Here is a 14,256-nt window from a genome sequence, read left to right as displayed (position 1 = left end):
AACGTCTTCTGGAATTTTTTTGATTCTTCGATTTTGATTTAATTATGAATTGTTTTGTTATAGCATTCCAAGTTACTTTGTAAAATTAATCAATGCAATATATTTATATAGACAAACGAGTTGATCTTTTCTACGCAATTCCATTCTTCGCCGAATGAAACAGGAGGCACAGCGTCGAAGTTGGTTTCTAAGAATGGTATGATTCCCAAGTAATTCTTTTTCAGGCGGTTCGCCTTATCCACGAATGGATGGAAGAAAAATCGCAAACTTGCTTTAGCAAGGATACAGAATGCCTAAACCACAACACTTGCATGATAAGTTGTAAGCTTGCTTTTCTGTTTTCTACATAATCCGTACCACCAGAATCCTGGGCAGCTATCCCCCATAAAATGGTGGTCGTAATAAATGTATATTAATTTCAGGTACCAGATCATGACGAGCTGGTGGTAAAATGACCCGGATGCGAGACCAACATTTACTGATTTAGGAAACCAGCTGATAGACACGGAAACCCCGCACAAGGTGAGACTCGTGATGAAGGAAAGCTTAGCTGCGAGCACTCTCCAAATCGACAATGATTTATTCAGATGTCTGAAGACCACCCATTAAATTCTAATTATCGGCATAATACTGGCTTCTTTTATGTTGTGTCATCGATGTTCCACGACAGGAATTGTTGAAATTATCTCTCCGGGTGTTATTCTCCATTAAGTCCCTTAAAAGGGCCCCACTCAAAAGAAGCTCATCAAAAATTGCGGATGACAACTGTTTATGCTGGCTGAATAGAAAAGGATTAGATGATTGTAAAAATTTCACTTTAAAGTTGAAGTGAAACAGCATATCAACAACTGCAGAGCTGGCAATAGTATACTTTCCCTGCTTTTATTATTATGAGCTTATTCTGAGTACCTCTCATGACGTAAACGTGGAAACCATCCAGTTTCACATTTTCCTCACATTTTCTTGTTTTATGCAGAGGCTGATCAATATGAAAATGTACGACAAGCAGTTGTATGCAAACGTCGAGGATTTACTAGTGTAGTCGAGCACATGCACGTCCTTTAATTTTAATTTTGCTTAATTGGCTGTTTAAGTGCTTTGACACAACTGTTTTGGGGATTAATCTCTATAGGCCCAAAGACCTTGCAAGATTGTAGAACTCAATTGTACTCATAATTTTGGTTCAAAGCCTATTCATGTTCTATTTAGTTTGAAACTTACTTTTCTGGAGTATGTTATATTTATTCACTGTCTTTCTGGTACATATGATAACCATGTGTCTTAACCCTTCAACTCCCAAGATTTCATTAGTAATTCTCCCTACTATCTGCCATACACTGTGTGACGTTAGTTTGGAGAATTTGGGATTGGATCAATCAATAATCCCCTAATATATATTTTTCTTTATTCTCATTACTTGTCTTCTTGATATCATTGATAGTGTAAGGAGAAATTCTGTCCAGGTCACTAAATTCACTAATTGAGTTCTACAATCTTGCAAGGTCTTTGGGCCTATAGAGATTAATCCCCAAAACAGTTGTGTCAAAGCACTTAAACAGCCAATTAAGCAAAATTAAAATTAAAGGACGTGCATGTGCTCGACTACACTAGTAAATCCTCGACGTTTGCATACAACTGCTTGTCGTACATTTTCATATTGACCGCCGCCTGGTTAGCTCAGTTGGTAGAGCGCCAGTCTGCTGTGCGGGAGGTCGAGGGTTCGAGCCCCAGACCGGACCAACACTCAGGGTCTTAAAATAACTGAGGAGAATGTGCTGCCTTTGTAATTGTACCAGCAAATGGTTAGACATTCAAGTCTTCTCGGATAAGGACTATAAACCGTAGGCCCCGTCTCCTGCATCTTCAGTGTTACATGGTCAGCAGGGGACGTTAAAGAACCCACACACTTGTCGAAAAGAGTAGGGGACGTAGTTCCCGGTGTGGTGGTCTATCTGATGTTTCATTGTACATTTCATGCATGGGCTGGGTGGGTGAGTGAGATCAAATATGGACTGATAGCGGCAGCCAGAGGCGCCTTTACAAGCTGACGTTCGATCTCACTCAATTAGAATTGTAAACCGCCTTGAGACAGTATGTGATATGTGCGGTATATAAATACACATTCATTCATTCATTCATAAAGGGACTTAAATGGTTTAAATGGGGGATTTCATTATATTTTAATGATTCAAATATTCCCATGCCTTCAAATGTAACCAAAAAATGTGATGAGAATGTGGTGTTATGAAACACTTACAATGCAAAAACCTAAATTTTCATGGGAAATGCTTTTCTTTGAAAGTGGGGATACAGAAGTTTTCAAAGCTGATAGAAGCTCTTTGCAAGTAATAAAAAGCAAATGCGCAGTTTCACTACTGCATATCAGTTGTGTACCAACCATTGTAGAGGTGTCTTTAAAAATATTTTTCGTTGCAGCTGTTGTTCTTTGTTGATCTTTGTAGCCAGAAAAGGTACTAAAGGCCCTGAACTTCAATTTTAATGTACACAAGGTACCCTCCAAGATGGAAGAGTAGAAGACAATAGAATAATGTTTACTGAGCACTTGCACTTCCCTTGTGAACTGAATTCCCAGTTTTCTAGGAATTCCAAGGAGTTCTCAAAAATTCCCAATTATGCAAATAAGCTCTGATTTGAAAAGCTTGGAATTACTGGGAATTTCTGGGAAAGGAAGACTCCAGTTTATTAAGAACTTGGAATTCTTGGGAATTCTCAGCTATAGAAAATACCCACCATTAAAGAATGTTGGAATTCTTGGGAATTTCTGGGAATTTAAAATTTGAGGCAGTTTAAATGCCCTGAAGTTCACATAAGTTCCAAGAAATTCTCAGTACCTTGAATGTGAAGGTTTTAAGACAAGGAGTAATTTCAGAGGCTTAAAACTTTGGCTCAGTAAAAGGTATGCTATACAAAATTTACCAAGAGATAAAGATACATATACATGTTTATAACTTAAACATCGCAAAATTTATTATTTGAACTAAGTTTTAGTAAATCTTAACATTAAAATTTATTTTTTCATGAAGTAGCAGTAAATTATGTTAAATGCAAATTGCCAAGGTACAAAACCTGGGAACAGTCAAGCTCAGTTGCCTCAAACACTGTCAGAGACCTTTTGTTCGGATTATTTTTAGTAGAAACTTCATGCCTTGAACAATAAAAATACAACACCTATTTAATCTTTTTTTTTTCTCACGGTTGTTGTCACTGTTTTTTTTTTTGCTCTTTTTATTCTTACAAAACATTTTTTGTAAGAGTTCCAATACTCAAGGATTATCCACACACTCCGCAACATTTGGCACGCAGACAAGACAGAGGTGGTCACTGTTCCCTTCAAGAAATAACACCTTCTCCTTGATTTCTTCAATTCGTTTTACTTGAAACTCTGACCTGAAAATATTTTAAAATAAGACTTGTTAGTAGTGAGAAATACAAACCAAGTTTCTTTTCATAACTTACTTTCTTAAATGTCTCAGTCACTGAACCTCCTAAATATATTACTTCTTTATATTTTTGGTGCAAAGTACAGGTCCTTCTTTACATACAAATGAAAATTGTAAGTCACACTTCAATAATAACAGCTTTAAGGTTACCTATTGTTCTTCTCTGAGTCAGCTATCAACAAACTTTTTTTATATTTTATAGGTATGGTATAAAATTTAATTTGTAACTGAAAATGAAAATCTTTGAAAAAGTCAGTTCTGATGGTGAATTCAACAGCTTTCATTACAATCTCTAATGCTCAATTTTATTTGTACCTTTCTTGTTTCATCCTTAATATGTGATGACCAGCCTCACTAAAGAAGAATGGATTCTGGAGATCTGGCTGTACTTCTCTAAAGACTGCCAATGTGATCCCAGACTGCCTATCCCACACAAAACACTCAACCTCTCCAACCTTGCCACATTGCAAACAAGACAACATAGCCATTCCGCTTCACCATTCTAGTGTACTCTTTAGAGTGAAACACTTGTCCATTTTTGACAATTTGTTGCTCTTTAACTTTGTTGCCTCCATAAACTTCCATATCAATCTTCTCCATTAACTCTTGTGGTAACCCTACCTGTTTCTTAGCCCCTCCAGCAATGAGGCAATTCTCTGCCATCTTTAGATTTTTTACTCTAAAACACAAATGGCAAAAATAAGTAGATTAATATCTTTAATAACAGTGTGTTTTTCAAGCAAAAAAGGAGTTGTCAGTAGTGTAAAGAAGCTACTGATGATGATAAAAATTGCTATCAATATTACTAAAACTATAATAAAAGATCAGACAAGTACACTTAAGAGCAAAATATCACATACTCTCTTTTGGTGTTCAGCATTCTTTTGATAAAGTCCTTGACACAACCATTCTCCAACATATCTACCTCACATCTTAAGCAACCCTGAGCATGAAGCATCCATATAACCTAGTAACAAATTCAAAACTGCACATTAATAATTCATTTCTCCAAATGGAGTAAGTTATAAATTTACTTGATTTAAATTTATGACAGTGGAACCCTAATAACACAGTCAGCAAGGACTCATGGAAATTTAACTGCATTAACAGGGTAGGAGCAATATCTTGACTGGTCCTGACAGGTACTTTTGCATTTCTAAACAACTGTAAATTATTTAACAAACATCTGGAATGCAACAACTTTAATATATGCATACAATAGTAACCAAGGGTACTATACTTCACTGAACATAACTGAATTCTACAATTAAAACAACAACAGACTTGGCCATACATATTTTTCTCAAAAACAATGGTCACGACCTAACATCATGTTACTTTAAGTTAAATATTATTTTTCAAGTACTGTATTTGTTTTGTTTGGAAAACAAATTGACCATAATAACAAGCTGACCAAATTAATGAGGTGACCATGAGGTGGGGTGGTGTAAAGGTGTTAGGTGTAAATTAACTGTCTGTTAAAAGTACCTGTCTACAGACATTTCCAGTGCCATGTGTCAAGTCCATGATGGTTCCATTCATGTCCTCAAACCCAAAGGTGGACCATGCCCACAGTGGACCCCATCCTTCAACATAGTCAGCTAGATGGGCACCAGTATTGTGAACATTGAGACCACAACTGCCATTCCCTTTAAATGTGGGTGAAACACACTGTTTAGGGTTATGCCCTTTTTTTGACCAGTCAATGGGTGAATTAACCCCAAGAAGATACTTTACAATAGCTTAACTTTTTCTATTAACACATATGGACAGAGGCATAACACTGTCAGCCCATCAATATAACCATAATCTTAAAAATTCTTCTGAGCCACAAACCAGTTTCTCTTTGTTGGGTAGCAATGCTACAAAAGTAATTGATTTTTTGTTATTTCTTTCACCAGCAATAAATAATAAGAGCCCCAGGGGTATTATTAGTACTCCTACCCCTTTTTCTCCTCTTTAATTGAAATTTATGTTATTATCACTCAAGATATTGGACAATGGTGTGAGAATATTTGTTTGGCAGAGTGAAAAAAGTCTGAGACAAGTAACCTTAAAACAAAAACAACAACAACAGCAGCAAATTAAAGCACATAGAAAACTGGTACTGCCAGGGTTATCAAGCCTACAGTGTAATGGTTATAAAAAGAAATCAGGAACAGGATGTAGAGTTGAGTCATCGAGTTTTCTTACCATACAAATGTAGAAAATCCTTGTAGAATGTCTGCAGGAGATCACGAGCTCTTGCAAGCTGTACTGGTGCTATTCCATCCCCAAGAAGAATCTATACCCCCTCTGCCAAATGTGCAAAGCGGCACAGGTACTTATCAGGAAGGTAACCAACTAAGTATGGAAGTGAATTATACAGCAACCAAGACTGCAACTCTGAAGCTTAAAAAAAATAGTTTGTTGATGCCTAATGTTACTTCCCAGCATCAACAAGTCACTGTTCCATTAAAGTACACACCTTTCAAGTTCTTGAAATGTTTCTCCATGTCTCTTGGTAAACGTGCCAAGAAGTCTGGGGGTCTCATCTTTAGTATTTGTTTATTGACATCTTTGACCTGCAGTTTATTCAGTGTTTGTCAAACTATATTTCTTGCAAACAATAGGTACAAATAATGACCAAATGAATTCTATCATGTGAATCTAGTATAAGCTGTTTTCAAGTTCACGCACACAAACCATTATGTCACATACATATTCACCAACTCAGAATGCATAAGCATTCAACCACAGCACTGGTAGGCACACCAACACATCACACAAACATATACCACTAACTGACCACAATTCACATAAAACTTTGCAAAATGCACCTATCACTCCTCATCAAGTACTTGACTTAGACACATACCAAACACCATTGTCTCATCACATGTCTCCGAAAAGCTTCACAGAACTGCTTAACCTGGTCTACGATGAATGTGAAAATATGCCACTGGTAGACTCACCTGCTCCACCTAAAACCATTGGCAATTCAAACTGGGAGTCATTCACATCCCATCTCACTCAAGAATTTGAGTGGTTGAAGGCAGAGGTGGATGGTCTGAGAAACGAGGTGAGAAACCTCAGAAGGACAGTGAGGGAACTAAAGGTAATAGAACTCTAGAAGTCAGAGTCAAGAGTCATCATAATCTCAAGTCAAACTTTGAGTAAGTCAGATAGGCTAGCAATTTCAAACATGAACTCTACTTCACATGAATAAATGAATGAACAAATGATTTACACTTTGTTGAGAGTATGGGTGTATTTAGCCTCAGAAAAAGTAATGGAGGACACTATTTACCTCTGGAATATCTTAGGTACAAAGTGCACTTCCCTTTGTTACTGTCCAAAATATTTCAGTTTTGGAATTTGCTGCTACATGTAGTAAAGCAATTTTTTTAACAGTTTTAGTGAAGAGGAAAAAAGCAGGTCTGAGAATACAAAATAATAATAAATTGATAGCCATGATTTAAAGAAAATTAAACTTGGAAACATTCCTGTTTCTAGATTTTTTAAAATTTTTATGCAAAATGCATTGCAATTTACTATTTCTGTTTTGGATTTGATTAAGTCTTGATTGCTAAGACCCCCTTTTCCTCCAAGTCACAACCTTCACATATAAAATACCTCTAGGTTAGATGTTAACTTTAACTGAAGTCTACATTGTAACTTAAAATGATTAAGAGTGCAGGAAAACAATACTGTGTGAAGATTTGCTTTCAGGAGTTTTGAGTGTTTTGGGATTTAAACTCAAACTTCAATGACAAATGTATCAGTATTACTGTATGTTCTTTCTTGACCTTGTCTACTGTAAGTTCTAGATTCCCCAGGCAAAAATATAAAGTGGGATCCCGCCAATCCCACCTGGGATCCCGCCAATCCCACCTGGGATCCCAGGTGTGTCCCGGGTGGGATCCTAGGTGGCATTATGGAACATCCCGCATGGGATCCCACCTGGGATTATGGAACATCCTGCATGGGATCCCACCTGGGATTATGGAACATCCTGCATGGGATCCCACCTGGGATTATGGAACATTCCACATGGGATCCCACCTGGGATTATGGAACATCCCGCTTGGGATCCCACCTGGGATTATGGAACATCCTGCATGGGATCCCACATGGGATCCCGCCAATTGAAGTTGGGATCCTGCCTTAAATTCCTAATAGCATCCCACCTGGGAAAGCACATCCCGGGCGGGATTAAACCTAGAATCCCAACAATCCCTCTTGGGATCCTGCCTCAAATTTCAGATAGTTTCCCAACTGGGAAATCATATCCCAGGCGGGATTGCATCTGGGATCCTGCCAATCCCAGTTTAGACCCTGCATAAAATTACAGATGACTTCCCACTTTCAGAAAAATCCTTTGAGGGATCCTGTTTATCACTGGAGACCACAGATTTATGAAATGTACCAGATAGGATATCTTATCAATTCCTTTTGTAACCTAATCCATAAAATTAAGAGGATAAAATTTTCTAGGTGAGCTATAGACCCCATCAATCCACTGAGGGCCCAAAACTTTCCAACTAGCTATAGAACATACTGACACCTCCAATGGGATCCCATTGTCTTACCAAGCTGTTGATCATAAATGATTCAAACAGTACATGAATACACAGACTATATGTGATAAAGATCTCATAATTTATTTGCAATGAACCAGCATGTGTTTGACTTGTTTCATTAACAAATTTCTTAACCAAACATTTTTAAAGAATAACAGCACAACTCAGCATATTACTTTTTCTTCATCATTAAAGCAGACCATCTGCAGTGTAATAAGGCTCAACGTTTAAAAAAATTGGCTGTTGTGTATCAAAGAATAGAAGAAAGACAAAACCTCAATAATTCATGTTATCAAAATTTTGACAAAGGTACTGATTGAAAGTCTGCTCCCTCTTCAGTCGAATTTTTCAAAGCAAAGCAAGGTCAGAATGTTCCCAAATGTGACTAAAGTAATCTTGAAACCTTACTCATAGATTTATTTCATTGTAAAGTGTAAGCTTAGGAAACTGCAACATGCAAGTGACCAATTCGATTCTCAGAATTATTTGAGTTTCAGTTGCGCTGAGCGTTAGGTAAGCTTAATTCAAGCCGTTATTTCTATTCTTTGATAAGATTTTGATCACGTAACGAATATGGCAATTTGTACTCACCACAAACTTCTAAAAGTCCTAGCTTTAAATGGCCACTCGATCGTTGTTTGAACCAGTCGATATGTCAACTGTTAATTGTCCCTTCTTTTAATTTCACGGCGCCAACAACTTTCTTTTCTTTTAAAACACTCACGCTGTTCTCGTTTTCCCATTGAACCACAATAAAACCCATCTTTAGAAGTGTTATATTAAGCAAAACAGTTGAGAAAAGAAACAACTTGAAGCAAGAGCGGTTAACCGATGAAAAGTACATTCAAAGATGAGCGCCAAATGGAGTTTTCTTTGTTCTTCACGGGCATCATCACGTAGACCTTTTAGCAAACAGAATCCGCTGGCTGACCCATTGCAGTCTCAAGAGATGCGCGGAACATTATTCTGTCTCTTCTAACAGGTTCTCCTCTCTTGGATGATGGATACCTTGGATTCTTGGATTCATGTTTTGATGATGACATAAATAATGATGTGAATTCACTCTATGTAGAAATAATCGACAAGAATCGAACAAGAATGCACGATTTGTGGCCGAAAGTTTTCGAGGAAAGAAAGACTCAAAACCCACTTGAGTTATGTTCACGGCGAAGGTGAGAAACAACACAGGCCATTCACATTAGGAAGTATAAGAGATACCTAGATGATCCCAGTGTACCAGTACCCAAATCAACAAGGCTTGACCACAACAAGTGTTCAGCAACACGTTCCAACACAGCTAGCCATCTCGATTCCTCAGTCGGTCTTTCCACTGAACTAGCAGTGGTGCCAACAGAGTCAAGTGCGTCTCATAACGGAGAAAAAATTTGCATGAGAGCCAGAAGCAACTACATGCGATTACAGAGGTGCATTAGAATTCTCGTCTGCAAATGGTTATGCACAGTCCGAAGCGTTCCCGAGCTTGGAAAGGGGTGGAGAGGACGAAGATACAAGGTTGTCATTTTATACTACAAGTACAATTTTATACCAGACCTACAAAGTATTGAATAATTTTGTTGACCGCTGACTCAGAGAAGAACAACAAGTAAACTTTAGAGCTGTTATTATTGAACCGTGACTTGTACTTTTCATTTGTATGTAAAGAAGGAATTGTATTTTGCACCAAAAATATAAAGGAGTAATATTTTTTAGGAGGTCCAGTGATTGGGACATTTAAGAAATTAAGTTATGAAAAGAAACTCAGTTTGTACTTCTCACTACTAACAAGTTTTGTTTTAAAAATATTTTCAGATCAGAGTTTCAAATAAAGCAAATTGAAGAAGTCATTAAAAGGTGTATTTTCTCGAAGGGAACAGTGACCACCTCTGTCTTGTTCACATGCCAAATATTTGTGGAGTGTGTGGCTGATCCATAAGTATTGAAACTCTCACAAAAAGAATAAAAACAGCAAAACAATATTTTCGTGGGTGGGATAAAGAATCCCAGGTGGGATATGTAAATCTTGACCAGGATCCCGGGTAGAATGCATAAGTCCCACCTAAGATCCCGGGTGGGATGCAGGAATCCTGCATTAAATGCAGGATCCCAGGTGGGATCAAATTTTCATCCCAGGTAGGAAAGATGGGATCCCACCACCTAAGGCGGGATCCTCAGAATTTCTGGGAATTTCTGGGAATTTGTAGGTTTTTAGAACCATAGTTCTTATTGGGAATTCCTAGAAATTCCCAGTCCAAATTTACTGTGAAAATTCACACCTCTTATTCCTAGGAAAAAATTCAGAGGAATTCCAAGTAATTGCTTTTTGCAAGGGTTACTGCGATCATATTTTCAAGCAATACTCCACATATACTGCAGATTAAATGATGTCTTTAGCCCCTTACACCCTAACACCCTCACATCAGCATGCACATCCTTCATACTGTTTTTTATACATTTCCTAATATGCTGGCAAGGAGAATTTGTTTAACAATCAAGAGGTTCTTCTGTTGATTATCATTTCCTTTACTCTCATGACCTTAATGCTTGATTTAGGGGTGATATTGAAAGGAGAAATTAGATACTAGTCACTCTCAAGGATTAAAGGTTTGATAACTGTACACATTTTAAATGCTCCTTGCATTTGTTGGCAACAATGTTAAGACAAACAATAGTTAAAACAAACAAATGAACAGAAGACAGTGAAATGAGGGCAACGGTAAACTTTACTGTATGATAGAAAAAAACATCACAGAATACTTAAGATGGGAAACTTGAATTGTGCCAGCCAATTTCCACTATTGCCCTAGATGTTTTTGATCAAATAAAATTTAATCAGTTGTATGGTTCACCTACAATGTTTCAAATCCCCTGCAGTGTAGACTTATTTCTTCACAGATGTCACCTGGTAAAAGCTAGATTCTTCAATTAGACGTCCATAAGAAAAAGTACACATTGAAAAAATCACACAACCCTTTAACTCCCATGAGTGACCAAGACAGAATTTCTCCTTACAGTATCAATACAATATCAACCATATAAGTGATGGGAATAAAGAAAAATATCAATTTGGGGATAATTAATTGATCCAATACTAAATTCTATGAGCTAACATAAGAATTGTATGGTTGACAGTAAGGAGAATTAAAAATTTGATCTGGGAGTTAAAGGGTTAAGTGGTGGCAAGATTGATTTGTGATATTTAGAAAGACAGAGGCAAGAAAAAATACATCAAGTTTTTTCATATGAATAGATGTCCATAAGAAAGTACACATTGTCAAAAAAATCACTGATGTAGTGCTGTGATCAATTTGTGATATTTTGAATGACAGAAGTTGGAAAAACAGATTGATTTAATTCATATCATGCTTCATTATGGTTTGTTTACTTGGAGAGGTAATTTTTATTATAGCTTCAAATGTTTTGGTTGCCATCCCTATAACATAAAATGTTTCAAGAACTTTTTCCTTTCTCTTCAATACCATTTGCTATCTTTCAGGGGCACACTTAAAGGAAGCAAGTTATAAAAAAATCATAACTTTTTATTTAGGTAATTATTTGAATATGTGGCTAACATTTTGTGTTTTCACATGAAACAGGATGATCAAGCTGAGTGAACTCCACTGTAACAATTAGGTGACTAATTTGGAAACTTGAGCACACCTTGGCTTGCAATTCTGATGATTAAAATTTGCTGAGGTAATTGAAATGTCATTCCCCATGCAGGAATCTTCCATATGATCTGTACAGTCATATGCTGTGAGATAACTGATAGAAAAATGCATCTGTGTCAGTAGAAGTGTGATAAGTTATACAGTACCACCTTGTGACAAAAATTAATGATTTCCTGTAAGTATGAACGTTTGGGAGAAGTTATGGTCGTGATTGACCCATTTTTTGCTAGGATGCATAGGGTCTGATGATTGTAATATATATCTTTTACCTTTCAAACTTTCAACTTTGTATTAATTGTATCTGTTTACCATATCTTTTTCTCAGTACCTTCAGCCCACAAAAGTTGAAGCAGGTGAGTCAATCACCTGACTTCCTTTGTTTGGAATTGTTTGATTATATAATTTTAATGTGTAAGTTAACACATTGTAACATAAACATTATCATTTAGATTGCATTAAATGCTCTTACTCAGGCTTTAATTAATGCATGGCGTTTCTTACCAATGCTCAAACCCGAACTAAACATTGGTGTAAGGAATTGGTCACAAGATATGTAAGTTTTAAAGGGTGGGAATCTGGAAAAGCAAGGATCCTCCTTTAATTAAGGCTGAAATTAATGATGGCCCTCCTATTTTGAATCATGTTTTAATACTTTGACCTGCCTCCTTCCCTGGAATGTTTAGGAATCATAGATGAAGAGAACAAATTTTGTATTTTGACATGCGAAATTTAAATTAATTGGTGTTCACCTAATGCACAAAGCAAGAATATAAATGCCTTTGCTTTAAAAGTCAAAAAATTAAAATAAGAGGGTAATGTGCACACCATATCTTACATTTTATCCTCCTTTGGATGGTAATTCAAATAAAATATAGCCACCATTAGTCTCATTCACTCTCTGAGCTTGGGGAAAGATGATGACCTCAGTATTTTCTTTAATTAAACAAAGGAAAGCCTGCCCTCTTGCCACAGATGGTTCCTTTGTGCATTATAAATACAAGCCTGGTCTTATTTGTGCATGAGGATGATTGTTCCAGGTAGGCTAGCCTTACAAATTACTTCTGAAAATTTCTTCAACCTCTCGTGGTATGAATGTTTGACTCAATTTTACCTCACTCACCAACCTTCATCTGAAGAAGAAAATATTCCCTATCTTCGAAAACTTGCTTAAGGCATCAGGACTTGAGCTGTTTGAAGATACCGCTGACTAGCATGCGTGTTGATCGCTTTGTAGGTTGTGAGAACATCGTCCCCAGGTTCCAGATTTTCCTGTCTTGTTTTCTTATTAAAATTTTACCGATTTCGAAAAACGGAATTCCCTCGCACAGTTTTTCGTAGTTTGATATCTTGGGAGTCTTCTGAACAAATTTCGAGGCGATTTGTAAAGTTTCCGTACCTTGTTGATTCGTTCAGAGAAGGCATGATTGCCGAAAAATTAAGGAGGTTTTTTTAGCATCCAAAGTTTTGGAGGGGTAACCACATGTGAATAAAAGTCAGCAAATGCACACCTACACCTACCCCTAACCGAACATTGACCATAACTTGTCATCAGTTCATTGTTTTTGGGTCGTTAGAGGGGTATGTGCTTATTTGTTCACATAATTTCTTGATTACACAGGGTCTGGAAGGGGATAAGGGTTCTTAATCCGGCATTCCTGCTCAGTTTTTACCAGAATCCAGTTTCCCGTACCTTCGAATTCTTTTATCACCATTCCGATTCCTGTTTTTCTTTCCTATAAATACATTAAAAAAGGCAAATTTCTTGTACAAAAAGAAACGAATACAAGACTTAGCTTTGTATATTTTCAGACGCCTATGCACATTGTAGGACCTGTTCAGTTTACCTTTCCCAAATGGAGCTCTGTAAAATGAGCTTTAGAGCTCCAATTATTTAATAATTGAACTTAGCTTTTAAATACATGAAACCACCGCACGTTCGTTCAACACATTTTTACAAAAGACATACAAAAGACGTGACATAACTTAGAACGCCAGGGGGTTGGGGGTGGGTAGAGTAGAAAAATAAGAAACATCCGTTACATACGTTACGTTAACTTATATATGAGAAATACGTGCAATATTTGTGTGCCTTTGTGGATCGCCGCGGTATTTATGGCTCTAGAAGACTTGTCCGACTTGTCCGTGGCCGCAAAAACTGACAACAAAACTCTGACTGTGTTGAGTTGAGTGTTGGTCACGGGAATAAGGCTTGTAACGGCTGCCACGCCTTTGACTCCAGACATTGATTCGCTTAAAGTTTGTTTCGTGTTAAACGTGTTAAAACGCAATAATGACGTTACTGTTTGTCCATTAGGGACGTGATCTTTAAGTTCCACCCAGAACCGCATTTTAGTTAGTGGTCTTGCTTTGGGCTAATGATAAGACGTGTTTATCGGAAGAGCGCCCTTTGCCCACCTTATCTTAAAGTTTTTTTTGGGTCAAACTCATACAAGCGGAACTGTTATGTAAGTGCCTATGTTCCTTTCCTTGTGTAAATGTCTTGTCTTTTGGTAGCTTCGCCTTGTTTTTACACTAGTTTCTTTATCGCTTGTTTCCGCAACCTTG

At 37.1% G+C, this 14,256-nt stretch overlaps 1 pseudogene across 1 annotated transcript; it reads right to left on the bottom strand.

The window, feature by feature from the left end:
* Nucleotides 1-3,170: 3,170 nt before the first annotated feature.
* Nucleotides 3,171-14,039, bottom strand: LOC149043997 (uncharacterized; annotated as a pseudogene). Its single transcript, XR_016188022.1, has 9 exons — nt 13,764-14,039; nt 13,362-13,424; nt 6,416-6,424; nt 5,929-6,025; nt 5,655-5,852; nt 4,950-5,110; nt 4,322-4,428; nt 3,777-4,140; nt 3,171-3,408 (listed from the first exon to the last, which is right to left on the bottom strand). The product of XR_016188022.1 is annotated as an uncharacterized LOC149043997 (transcript).
* Nucleotides 14,040-14,256: the final 217 nt, after the last annotated feature.

Source organism: Pocillopora damicornis, chromosome 6 (genome assembly GCF_964200805.1).
Source record: "Pocillopora damicornis chromosome 6, jaPocDami1.2, whole genome shotgun sequence".
Lineage (NCBI taxonomy): Eukaryota > Metazoa > Cnidaria > Anthozoa > Scleractinia > Pocilloporidae > Pocillopora > Pocillopora damicornis.
The sequence above is the reverse complement of the archived record's forward strand: the minus strand, read 5'-3'. Positions and strand labels throughout refer to the sequence as shown.